This window comes from Amphiura filiformis, chromosome 16, assembly GCF_039555335.1.
Source record: "Amphiura filiformis chromosome 16, Afil_fr2py, whole genome shotgun sequence".
Classification (NCBI taxonomy): domain Eukaryota; kingdom Metazoa; phylum Echinodermata; class Ophiuroidea; order Amphilepidida; family Amphiuridae; genus Amphiura; species Amphiura filiformis.
In genome coordinates, this window is record NC_092643.1 from 913,024 (window position 1) to 926,377 (window position 13,354).

Sequence of the window (13,354 nt, forward strand, 5' to 3'; positions counted from 1 at the left end):
CTTCAAACGATATCCAGAAGCGGGGTTATGGTTTGTTAAACTTTGCTCCTTCAACAAAATTGTAGCTTTTTACGTTTTTACATGTGTCTCTTTTTCCACATTGCTGGCAATATATATCAAACAGTCATAATTGGCGGTCATTTCAAATCATCCCCAAGTCAACGAGGTTTAAGAAAGTTCTCTCATTGTTAATTGTTGGTTATGCATACCTGTGCAAAATACAATGCCTGGTAACCCACCACTTGAACAGGATTTAGCAAAAGCAAACAAAGACCAGAGCTATTAAAAGTTCTATAGCCGGCCATCTAAGGTAGAAGCTTATTATCCACATCAACAATAGGATTATTGATTAGTTTTTGACTATCAAAATAAGACGGATGTCGGGCCAGCTTAAGTTATCGATGAATACGACCTTCGTACACATTTTACACCGTAACACAGAATACAATTTAGGGAATTTACGGCTCGTTTGTGCTGCCGGGTCACATATTTGAAAAAGCAGGGCTAGTAAAACTGCATGTATTACAATTAGCGGCAATGGAGTTTTCTCTTCTTGTTTCCAACATTCATTATATGCGTGTAAAAAGGATGAATAAAAATGCCAACTTCTCAACCGGAAACTTCTTTTAAAAAGACATGGTGGTTTTGGATATACAAAATGTAAAAATAAAAATTATACAATTGCAATTTCGCTTCTAGAAAAAAAATCATGGCAACAATGTTATATGCAGTGGAATCAGTAACATCTTGGCTAACAAAAAATCTTTAATTCGTCCAGAAAACGAGTTGGGATTTTAACATTTTCGCGCATATCAACCTTGCATTGCATTAGCAATTGTAGATTTATTTTTCAAAAAAAAAGGAGTCAGTTTTTTTGTATTTCTTGCTCTTGCGAGCTTTTATTTAAAAAAAAGAGTCATGGCGTAAATGTTATATGCAGTAGAATCAGTAGGATCTTGGCTAAGAAAAAACTTTACTTGGTGTCTTTCCTAGTTCAGGTTCAAACGCTATGCCCGATTTTACTTTTTGCCAATTTTGCACATCAAGTTTGTACCAGGTAAAATGAACTCTACTTTTTGCCAATTTTGCACATCAAGTTTGCACCAGGTGAAATGAACTCTCATACTTATCGTCCAGAGGATGATTTAAGCACTTCCCACCACGCCACTGTGTTGACTTGCGGTTAGCACAGCTGTGTGAGTGAACATGACACCACTGCTCGCACATTGCATTGACGCATAAAAACGCATTCAAAATGCTAGTCGATTTCACATTTTATGTTACCTACAGAAGGTGTGGATTATCCTTTATGCATACACCACTTTTGGTCTGAAATCGACCAAGTAAAAATGAACTCTACTTTTTGCCAATTTCGCACATCAAGTTTGCACCAGGTAAAATGAACTCTACTTTTTGCCAATTTCGCACATCAAGTTTGCACCAGGTAAAATGAACTCTACTTTTTGCCAATTTTGCACATCAAGTTTGCACCAGGTAAAATGAACTCTACTTTTTGCCAATTTCGCACATCAAGTTTGCACCAGGTAAAATGAACTCTACTTTTTGCCAATTTTGCACATCAAGTTTGTACCAGGTAAAATGAACTCTACTTTTTGGAAAAACTTGGCAACTTTTTGGGGATTCCCATGTCTTCTTTAGGGTAGGTGCCGTTAATTTATGTAATAGCCCAATATTGTTTGATATCAGAGGTGTTTCTTTTTGTTAAACAAGAGATTATTTCAGATTTCTAAAACGTATCTTTAAATGACACTCACATTTTGATCACGTGGACTATCATGTGGACTAATAATATCCAATCCCACTTAATTGCCGTGTACCCTGTCTGCATTCATGTTCTAGTCAATGTTCAAAGGATTTATATAAAAAAAAGAGAAGAAGGCAACAAGGGATTATTGACCACTTTGTTGCTGTTTCTAGACTAAATCAGGTTATAACTCGTAAAGAAGACACCTCCTCAGTGTATGGATAATCAACATGAATAACATTGGGATATGTCTTCATTGGATGTGTCAGCGCCCAGCTGTCTGCATGAATTGAGTCTACTCTAAATGAAAGAGCTCCCTGACCTCCTTTTATTTCAACACGTCTTTAGAAGTCTGCTTTATGTGTTAAGACGCCTGTTGCTTTCATCTTACGATTATAGTACATTAGTGAGGTACAAGTGTAGGAATTCTTGAAATGTTTTGTTATATTTGTACAAGGGAAGGGGAATGTTTTAAAGAAAATTCAAGATAATAATGAAATATATTCAAGATGTTTTCAAATTTGTATGTACTTAAATACGACCGAAACGGTACTTTCTTTTTATTTAATATGCTATATGAATGCAGTAAAATTAATGATTTGGAAATGATGACAATCAATATTTATTACAAAAATACACGACCAGTTCAACAGCAACCCCGAGAGGATACCTACCGTAAAGCATTTTTCCGTTGCGATAGAAACAGAAGGCGCTGTTTTTGGTTCTCTGCAGCGATTTCCGGTTATCCGCTGCGACATTGGATTGTTTATGCGCAAATGATCAGCTTTTGTTCGGAGCTTTGTTCTCCTTATTCACGTCTTCTGAAGCGGAGGACGCTGCTGGAAATTGTATCTGCTACGGAAGAGCTGCAGTAAACCGCTGCATCTGCCACAATGCCAAACCCCCAGCAGACGGCGGACTATGTAGAGGCCTTTATGGACAGCATGGTGCTATTCAGATAATGGAACGAAGTGAGGGAAATATGTCACATTTATAAACAAGAATATGGGAAATAGCTATTTAAGAATATACCGCAATTCCAATCTCGGAAAATGAGTTCGTTGAGAAACATTCAAGAATATACGGCAATTCCAATCTCGGAGAATGAGTTTGTCGAGAAACATGTGAAATTTAGTATTCAATATGTAGCAGCGAGTACTACTTGTACCATTTCGTCGTAAAGTGCTCTATTGATAGCAAAGAATTTGACTAATATCAAGAAAGCGTCGTATTATATTGGCAGCGGTAGACAGATCGTGTGCATGCATGGAATGCTTAAGTAATTTATTTCTTTATATCTATATTCATATTCATAATATATTCTATCACATACTTTAATCCACTTTGCCCTTAAGCGATATTCAGAACCAAAACAATTTCTAAGTACGAAGTAGAACACCTGTTCTCAAAACAATAATGCGTTTGTTCTGTTTCTATTTGGTTATATGCGATATATCAATAATGAATTTTTCCCCTTGTACGGAAAGGCCCACTATCAGTCATGAAAAATTAGTTTTAATTTCCGCCTACTTGCACATAAAGAAATCGATAGTGTAAATAAATGATTATTTAGAATCAAAAGTTTACGATCTCTTCTCCGTCATCCCCTGGGCGATTTCATTTTGGTTTCCTGAAGTGATATTTTTATTTGATTAATTTTACATTAGGATAGCTCTATTACATTATAAATGCAGTCTTCAGAGGGCAAATTGTTTCGGACATATAATTTTGATTTATGGATAAATCTTTATACTAGATTCTACTTTAATCAAAAAGAGAACCAAACATGAAAAAAAAAACCCATGATATTCTAAAAGTAAAAATATCTTCTGTGTGTAAAGAATAAAATGGATTTGAGGTACTGTTGAGCTTGAAGGGATGCTGCTGACCACGGTGGAACACAGCACTCTGCCGTATAAACAATGCGTATAACAATAACACAGACCAATCCAACAAAATCCAACAGCACGATGCGACTCCTAGCCCAAGCACACCACGTGATACAATTGCGCAATAATATCCGAGCTTACATATACACACGAAAAGGCTAGTCGAGGACAAACACCCATGGCTTGCTATCCCCGGTCTTGTCTTCCGCAACCGATGTACCCGTAGCATCCCCCTGGATTCAGAGCGTTAAAAATAGAAAAGTCTCGAGTGAACATAAGTTTAATGCTCGTTCATATATAAAATTATCTAGTTTAATAAGATATCGTTGGCTTTATACTGTGAGAGTTCTGAATATGAGAATGTTTTGTACGAAATAAGCACTTTTTCATTCACATATGCGTAATAGAGAATAAGTGGTGTTCCCAATTATCTACTAAGATACATGACTATTTCATACGCAGTCAATAACTCAGTAAATCATTATTATGTAATAACTATAATAAGATGTGGTGAATTGGTGGTACGCCATTAAACGATGATTAAACAGATGCCATTGTTCATTGCCTAAATCTGGCACGTAGTCTTGTCAAGTCAAGAAGCACTTATATAACATTCAAGTTTAGTATTGACCTTTGTTGATTTCCTTTTGTTTCGCTCAATTTACTCCATTTCTTTCCAATCAAGACATTGTTATATTTCCTGTGGAATTTAAGCTTTGATAAGTATTTGTCGTATCTTTTAGGCTTTAATATGTTCAACTAGATGTATTTAACCGTTTGTGAAAAGAAGGTCGCATGTTTGACTCTTGGTAGTCAGACTACTTTGTTAAGTTTACCAAAAATCAATTTTGGTCACTTCGGTGTAAATTTTTGAAACCCAATAAGGGCGTGGCCATGTAAATTGGGCAGGTCAAATGATTTTTGGGCCATATCTGAAGTAATTCAGTACCTTCAACGAGAACATTCATGCCAAATTTTCTGATGGATGCCCTAGTATTACATAAAAAGACCATAATGAGATATTTTGAAAAATCTCTCCCCCTCAAATAAAAATTGGCATATGCAAAGGAGGCAATCATTATTGGCACGTTGAAAGGTTTGGTGCAACCATTTCGGAAATTCACCCATACATAGGTAATTGAAAAGCTCCATAGCTTACTGATATTTAAATGAAAGTTCAAAATATAATGTGGGATGTGCGTGATAAATTTGTAATCTATAATGTCGTTTAATATTAGAGATGGTTTTTTGTTTGTCAAACAGAAGTTTTGTTTCTGAATCTACTCGTATAAATGATCAAAAATGTCTCTTTAAATTACACTAATCTTTGATCACATTGACTACCATGACTACTACGCTAAAGCAATCAGATTAATTTGCAATTCCACTTAATTGGCGTGCACTCTGTCTGAATTCATGTTCTAGTCAATGTTCAAAGGATTTATGCGTTTTTCTATTTCTGTCTTCAGGTGAGACGTGATTATTTCAACTTAAAAGGTTTGCGACATATAAAAAGCGAAAAAGGGCAACCTGGGACTATTGACCATTATTTTGGGGTGATTTCATGCGTTTCACAGATCTTTTCCGCTTACAGGGACTGTAGTGTTTTCCACTGATGTATCCTTATGTTGGTTTTACTTAAGCGCAATCGAAAGAATGGGCTTCTAAGAGATGTATGTGTAGATCATATTTGAAAAAGCAGGGCTAGTAAAACTGCATGTATTACAATTAGCGGCAATTGAGTGTTCACTTCTTGTTTCCAACATTCATTATATGCGTGTAAAAAGGATGAATAAAAATGCCAACTTCTCAACCGGAAACTTCTTTTAAAAAGACATGGTGGTTTTGGATATACAAAATGTAAAAATAAAAATTATACAATTGCAATTTCGCTTCTAGAAAAAAAAAAAAAAATCATGGCAACAATGTTATACGCAGTGGAATCAGTAACATCTTGGCTAACAAAAGATCTTTACTTCGTCCAGAAAACGAATTGGGATTTTAACATTTTCGCGCATACAGGGTGTATCAAAATGATTGGTTCCGGGCTATGTGACATTTTCAAAAATATATCAAAAATATAAAATTGCTAATTAATATATTTTTTGTACTTTAAATAGAAAGGGGCATATGTTAACTTATTGATCTATTAATCTGAAGTTGATAGGTTGATGCATCTGGGAGCTATTGTCATTTAAACGAAGCTCGACGTAATCATGGTTTGACTTACACAACACAAGATGAATAGGTTCACTGCTTGAACCATTTATTGCATACATATTCTTCAATATCTCACCTCAGTATACATAACATAAAATTGCTTTACATGTGCTTTTAGAAAGATAGTTCCTGAAGTCCCTGCCTTACGACTCTGGCAGTGTGAGGTGAAGCCCTATCTTGAAAGAACTTAAGGTTATTAATTATTTTAAACTGTTGTGATTTGGTAGTTCACAGCATCTTACGAATGGTAGTGAGCTTTGGCAAAAAGTGCATTGCTCAATTCATAGCGAGTGTGTAGAAGAATGAAAATATCACAGATACACTTTTATAGGTGCTGCGGTTCTTTAGTTACGTTGTAAAGAGGGCTGAAACAACAACACTTTTGTAAAACGTTCATAACTCATTTACAACAATAAATTAAGCAAGTTTGCAAAGTATACGATATGTAGAATGAACTTCTGCAAAACATCAAGGTGTTGTTTTTCAATATTATATTGATCTAGATAATGAACATCAATTTTTAGGTTGCTTCGACCAACAATACCTCGTCTACCCTTAACAACTGGGATGGGTCCATTCTGTAACTGCCCATATCAAATTTTGAAGCATTGCAAGTTATAGCATGTTTGCATGGGATACGCCTTGCTCTTAGAAACTGTCTCCTAAATCTTCTCTGTACTTCTCCATAGCTTCGTGTCGACCAGTGATTCTTAACTATGAATGCACACTGAAGTGTGGAATACTGTGGAGCCATTCCAATAACTTTTACCAGGTCTAAACTAACCTGCACTGTCGACAGTCTATAGCCATTCTGCCACACCGCACCATCTACTTAGTAATCTCAAAAATACAATTTAAATTACCGCCCTGGATGGTGTTGATACACAAACTTCTTTCACCCCACCTAAATTATTCAAGTCAATAATATTACTCTCAAGCAATAAATATTGATTATAACATTAATATATATTATGAATGAAGAAATAGGCAAGGAAAATATTAAACATTTCCATGATTTTCAACATATCATCCTCACAAGGTATTTGCAGTAAAATAGAGCTTTGAAAATGGTGCGCTACTGATCCAGCGTTACGACGAAAAGTGTAAAAACACCTACTTTCCTATAGAATCATGTAACTTCTGCATAGAATGTGCTATCTTTATGATCTAAAATTCTTAGAGAAGATAAAACTACTGTTATTACAAATATTTAAACAATTAACCCCAAACTGGCACAAAAAATAGTGAAAAAATTCGGCAAAAAATGTCTTCGGTACCAATCATTTTGATACACCCTGTATCAACCTTGCATTGCGGAAAATCGACTTTCATGATTAGCATGTAGTTTTACTTTTTTTTTAAAAAGGAGTCATTTTTTTTGTATTTCTTGCTCTTGCGAGCTTTTATTTAAAAAAAAGGAGTCATGGTGTAAATGTGATATGCAGTAGAATCAGTAGGATCTTGGCTAACAAAAAACTTTACTTGGTGTCTTTCCTAGTTCAGGTTCAAACGTTATGCCCGATTTTACTTTTTGCCAATTTCGCACATCAAGTTTGTACCAGGTAATGAACTCTCATACTTATCGTCAAATATCTCAGAACAAAACAAAGGTTTTCATGTTTTTCTTTTATTTAATTGACATTAGTTAATAAACAATATAATATTTGTTTCAAAATCATAAATTAAATTACCACTTCAAATTAGAGCAACAACCAGATGGTTCATGGTTCAACGGGTTTATATAATCCCAATATTTATTTGAACAAGTTCGTTTGGAATGCTAGATTCAACTATTTACATAGTTCTTGATGTACAATTCTATGAAAATGAAGATGTTAAACTCACATTGTCCGATAAAACCACTAGTGTGGTGAAACGTCATTAAACACTTCCGATAACACTACGTCACAGGCCAATAGTTCAGTGATTAGTCAGTCTGATTATGTGTCTTGGATGAGACGTGATCATGGTGATACTGTAGCTACCATAAAAATAAGTCCAGATGAACAGATTTAAAATTCAATTTTTTTAATGTTTATCTACCTGGTTGATTGAGAATATTCACAAATATAATCCCGATATTTGATTTTTCATGCTAATACATCGTGTTATCCGCGATTAGTTTTGCTTTATTAATTTGACAGACTGTATTGAGCACTTTTAATGCAGCTTCATTCCCGCAGGAATATCTGCGCACTTTTAAACCTTTCTCACTGATCGTATGCCTATCAATACTGCACACTCGGGAATCGGTTACAAGCCGCCAAAATATGAACGTATATGATGTACCGTTAAAAACCTATTTCACAACCCATTATCATGTTTACACTTATTGTATCTTTGTTGTCATGCATAGTGCAACAATGTTATAAATTGAAATGAAATGAAATAGGCGCGGCGTGAGGTTGGTTGGCTGTAAAGGGACGCTGCAATCAGATGGTTTAACTACATGAAGCATTTTCCGCCAAGAGGAGGAACTGCGTGAAATCACAAAAGATGTGTTAAGACTCAACAATAAACTGGTCTCCAACCACTGATACACATTCTGCATGCTGTACGCGTTGACATTGGTATAAATTGAAACTGAAAGGTAACGGACCTTATGGTGAATGCAACATCACGCTACATAACAGATCAGTGCAGGAGTGTCATTTCTTACTGGAGACACTCAAACATGCCCATGTGGCAGGACACAGTTCTTTAACTCCAATTGGTTTGTACATACATTGAATGACATTTGGATGCATGGGTATAAAAAAAACTCATACTCCACAACTGAAGGTCAACTGTTCAGCTATGATGTGTTGAATAGGATTTATTGAACTGGGTCCTTTGAAATGAGACTATTATTGGCACATAGTGAGAGGAAGCGTGCATGCCAACGACACAGTTATGATCTCTATGTCCTGTTATGTCCGAACAGATTATTATCATTTATGTGATTAAAGAAACTGAAATTAGTAGCATCAAAAAGCCACGTGTTAGCTAAAGGCTTGTTATAAAGCTAGCAGATTTTCCTATTCAAGTAGTGACAGAGTGACCAATATTTACAGGGAAAGCTTTTTTTTTACCTGAATTGAATGTAGGCCATGTCACGGTGATATATCCTTTTAATAGTCATGTGGGATGTTATACAAAAATGCCTTATTGATTTGGCACAAACACATATAACATAGCTTATGTCTGCATTATAACTTATCCCGGGCTTTAAATTTTAGTTTTAAAATACTTAAAAGGGCATTTCGTGATCCACATCCTCATCCCCCTACTTTTCTCAAAAAAAGTTGAGATTTTTATAGCACTGGAAACCTCTAGCTACATAATGTTTATTTACCAAAATTTCTTGCAGATTAATTCGTTTAGCAAAAATATCGCCAGATTTCGTTCTGGTATACCAGAACAAAATTACAACAGTGGAGCAGTGTAATACCGTACACATAATCATGCATAACTCGCACACGCAAAATCGGAATCAATTGAAATTTTGGGAATAAGCTTTTTTCGTGGATATCTACTGAAAAATGTCATAAAAAGAGGATGCTAGGATCACGAAATCCTCCTTAATTTTACACGTGATGATTTCATACTTTAACAGTCAATAATTCGGCAGATCACAATATGTTAATTTAGATTGAGGTAATTACATTACCATGATTACATTAAGATTGTTTAATGTTGAGATGTAGTGAACTGGTGGTGCACCTTTAAACAAAGAAACATGTGCCTTTGTTTATTGGCTGGATCTGGCACGTAGTCTCGATAAGTCAAGAAGCAGTTATCATTAACATTCAAGTTTGGTATTGACCTTTGTTGATTTGATTTTGTTTTGCTCAATTTACTCCATTTCATTAGAATCAAGACATTACTATTTTTCTGAAAAATAAGCCCAATCGCTATGTAACTTCCGGTTTTTTGGGACACTTTGACCTCTGACATATCGCGGAAATTACTGTAATTATTATTAATTTATTTATTATTGTCATAATATTATCTTTAAAAATATTTAAATAATTAATTTATTCAATAATAATGTTTTTTAGGGTCTGTTTTGATAGTTTGAAAACATTTTAGATAATATTTAGAACGTACAAGAACCAATTCTTCTGAATTTTCTCAATAGGTTAGAGGGCAAAGTGTCCCAAAACTGCAAAAACTGTCCCACAATGCATTCCAAACTTCCAATGCCGATTTGGCTTATTGAGACCTGGCGACTTTGTTGTGTATATAAAACTGTAATATATTCAATTAACTGGATGTAGACCCAGCAAACACAAGCATGTTTTAAAAGCGTTTTTAACAAGTTATATTTTGGGTTTTGGTTAATATAAAAACGTTTTAATAACATTAAAAGTCGGGTTATGTAAAGGTCATGAAAGTGTTTTAAAACGTTTTGTATGAAAACACACTACAACAAAATGTTTTTAGAATGTTATTATAAACTATTTCTTGTAAATATATTTTACCAAATATTTTGTCAACACTTAAATAACATTATTTTAAAATATTTGCATTAGGTTATCAACAAATGTGTTTTAAAGTTATGAGAACGTTTTATTTCCTTTCGTTTCTGGCAACCTTTTATAACCTTTTGCGAATGATATCGAAAACATTTTGTGTTTGCTGGGGATAAACTTTCGTAAAAAACATTTTGATTAAAATCTTTTTTATATTCATTAACGGTGGTATGCACATTTGTGGCCAGCTAAAAAAGGGCAGGGCAAGTAATTTTGGGCAGGTCAAACTGGAGTCAAAAGATGATAGGGCATATCTGCAGTACAGTACTACCTTCAATAGCATTACTGTAGTACTACCTTTCCAATAGTATACCTTCTACGAAAACGTTCATGCAATTTAAGATTTTTTTTATATAACCCCTCCTTTTGTATGCAATCATTGTCGGAACGGCACATCGTTTTGGTTAGCGCAAACCATTTTAGAAATACATCCGCACATTAATTCAAAGCTTCCTAACGAATTTAAATAATAATTCAAATATAATATGGGAAGTGTGTGATGAATTTGTAATCTGTAATGTTGTTTGATATCAGAAATGTTTTTTTCTTTTCAAACAAGAAATTCACTCGTACAAATGATCAAAAATGTCTCTTTAAATTACACTAATCTTTGATCACGTTGACTACCATGACTACTACGCTAAAGCAATCAGATTAATTTCCAATCCCACTTAATTGCCGTGCACTCTGTCTGAATTCATGTTCTAGTCAATGTTCAAAGGATTTATGCGTTTTTCTGTTTCTATCATCAGGTGAGACGCGTTTATTTCAACTTAAAAGGTTTGCGACGTATAAAAAGAAAAAGGCAACCTGGGACTATTGACCATTATTTCTGGGGCGATTTCATGCGTTTCACAGATCTTTTCCGCTTACAGAGACTGTAGTGTTCTCCACTGATGTATATTGATCCTTATTTTTGGTTTTACTTACACGCAATCGACAGAATTCGCTTCTAAGAGAGGTTGACGTGGATCATATTTGAAGACCTGAGCGCAAGAAGACCGTAAGTCCACTTGGCCCCTCAACATGTATACACTAAAGCTGCGTATAGTTTCTTATAGTTTGATAATGTTTAATACATGTTCAGGGGCCCAAACATATCTTTCACAACCTTTCATGAGTTGTCAAACCCTACATTGTCAAACCCTAAGAAACTATACGTAACTTTAGTGTATACATGTTGAGGGGCCAAGTGGATTTACGGTCTTCTTGCGCTCAGGTCTTCATTTGAAAGAGCTGGGCTAGTAAAGCTACATGTATTACAACTAGCGGCAATGGAGTTCTTTTTCTTATTTCCAACTTATTCATGCATGAGCATGTAAAAAGGATGAGTAAAAATGCCCAATTTCTCAGCATACTGTAAGTGTGCTTTAACAGACATGTCGGTTCGAAAATTCCACAGGGGATATGTCTCTTCTGGATTACATTAATAATTATTTTCCATCTTATGCTTTAGTATTGACGTCTGAGGTATATTGAAAAATAAAATAACGGGCACCCTTGAGCATTTTGAGAAATGCAGGTTCAAATTTCACGCAGGGGTCAAAACTCACAATTGTTCCGATTTTGTTAAAACATATTGCAAAATATCCCCCATATTACAAGGATTCAGAAAATACATAGTTTGACTTACTTACGACCAATCAGTCTGGAGTTATTGACAAAAAGGTCAAAAGTTGGAATTTGCGATCTATACGGGTCAAGCACAGAAAGGTTACCCAATTTTGATGAACATGGTCTAAAAATATTTGTATTGTAATGATCATTTACAAAAGAAAAAGTTTGTACTATCTACGATGTTTTGTTACCATGGTAACACAGCAAAAATGTTACTGTCTGTAAGTTAAGTCCAATTGATGTTGGTGTATTTTCCCTCGTTGCCTAAGTAACAAAATGTCATACATAGTGAAAACTATTCTTTTTCTGAATTATTATAACAAAATCGGATAAACTTTATATGTTTGGCCCCTATTGTGCCCAACTTTCAAACTCTTCGCTAATAATTCCAGACTGATTTGTCGTAGGTAGGTCAAACTATATATTTTCTGAATCATTGCGACCTGAGGAATATTTTGGTATAGCTTTTAACCAGATCGGAGTAATTTCGATTTTTGAACTCTTGCCAAATTTTGACCTCTCAGCATGTTAGGCATACTATACACGAAAAGGAAAACAACAAAAGGCATCTACTCGTATAGTGTTCTGATGATTGATCCTTATTTTTGGTTTTACTTACAAACAATCGAAGGAATTCGCTTCTAAGAGAGGTTGGCGTGGACCATATTTGAAAGAGCTGGGCTAGCAAAGCCACACGAATTACAACTAGAGGCAATGGAGTTTGTTATTCATACGTTTACATGTAAAAAGGATGAATAAAAATGACAACTTTTCAGTATACCGAAACAAGAAATTTCCTTTAAAAGGATATATGACTCCCCTGGACTACACTAATAATTATTTTCCCAGTCTTATTTCACATCCTTATCATATTTAAACACTAGATATAAATTTTGTTTAATGATTATTATTATCATTATTAATGTCCATGCGCAGTGTATGTCTATGCCCATGTTCCTATTGTTGTGAAAGTGCCTCTTCTATTTATGGGAGATTTTCATATCTAAACCGGTAAACCTAAACAAGAATGTGACAAAAACAAACAAAACACACACGTTGCTTTGGCTTAATGGCAAACGTTTACAATCCACAAAAATACTTCGAGGTTTATAATCCCGATATTTGATTTTGATTTTTCATCCTAATACATCGTGTTATCCGCGATTAATTTTCCTTGATCAATTTGACAGACTATATTGAGCACTTTTAATGCCACTCAATTCCCGCGGGAATATAAGCGCACTTTTATACCTTTTCGCACTGTTCGTCTGTTCATCAATGCTGCACACTTGGGAATGAGTTACAAGCCGCCAAAAATATAAACGTATATGAACGAACCGTTTAAAAAA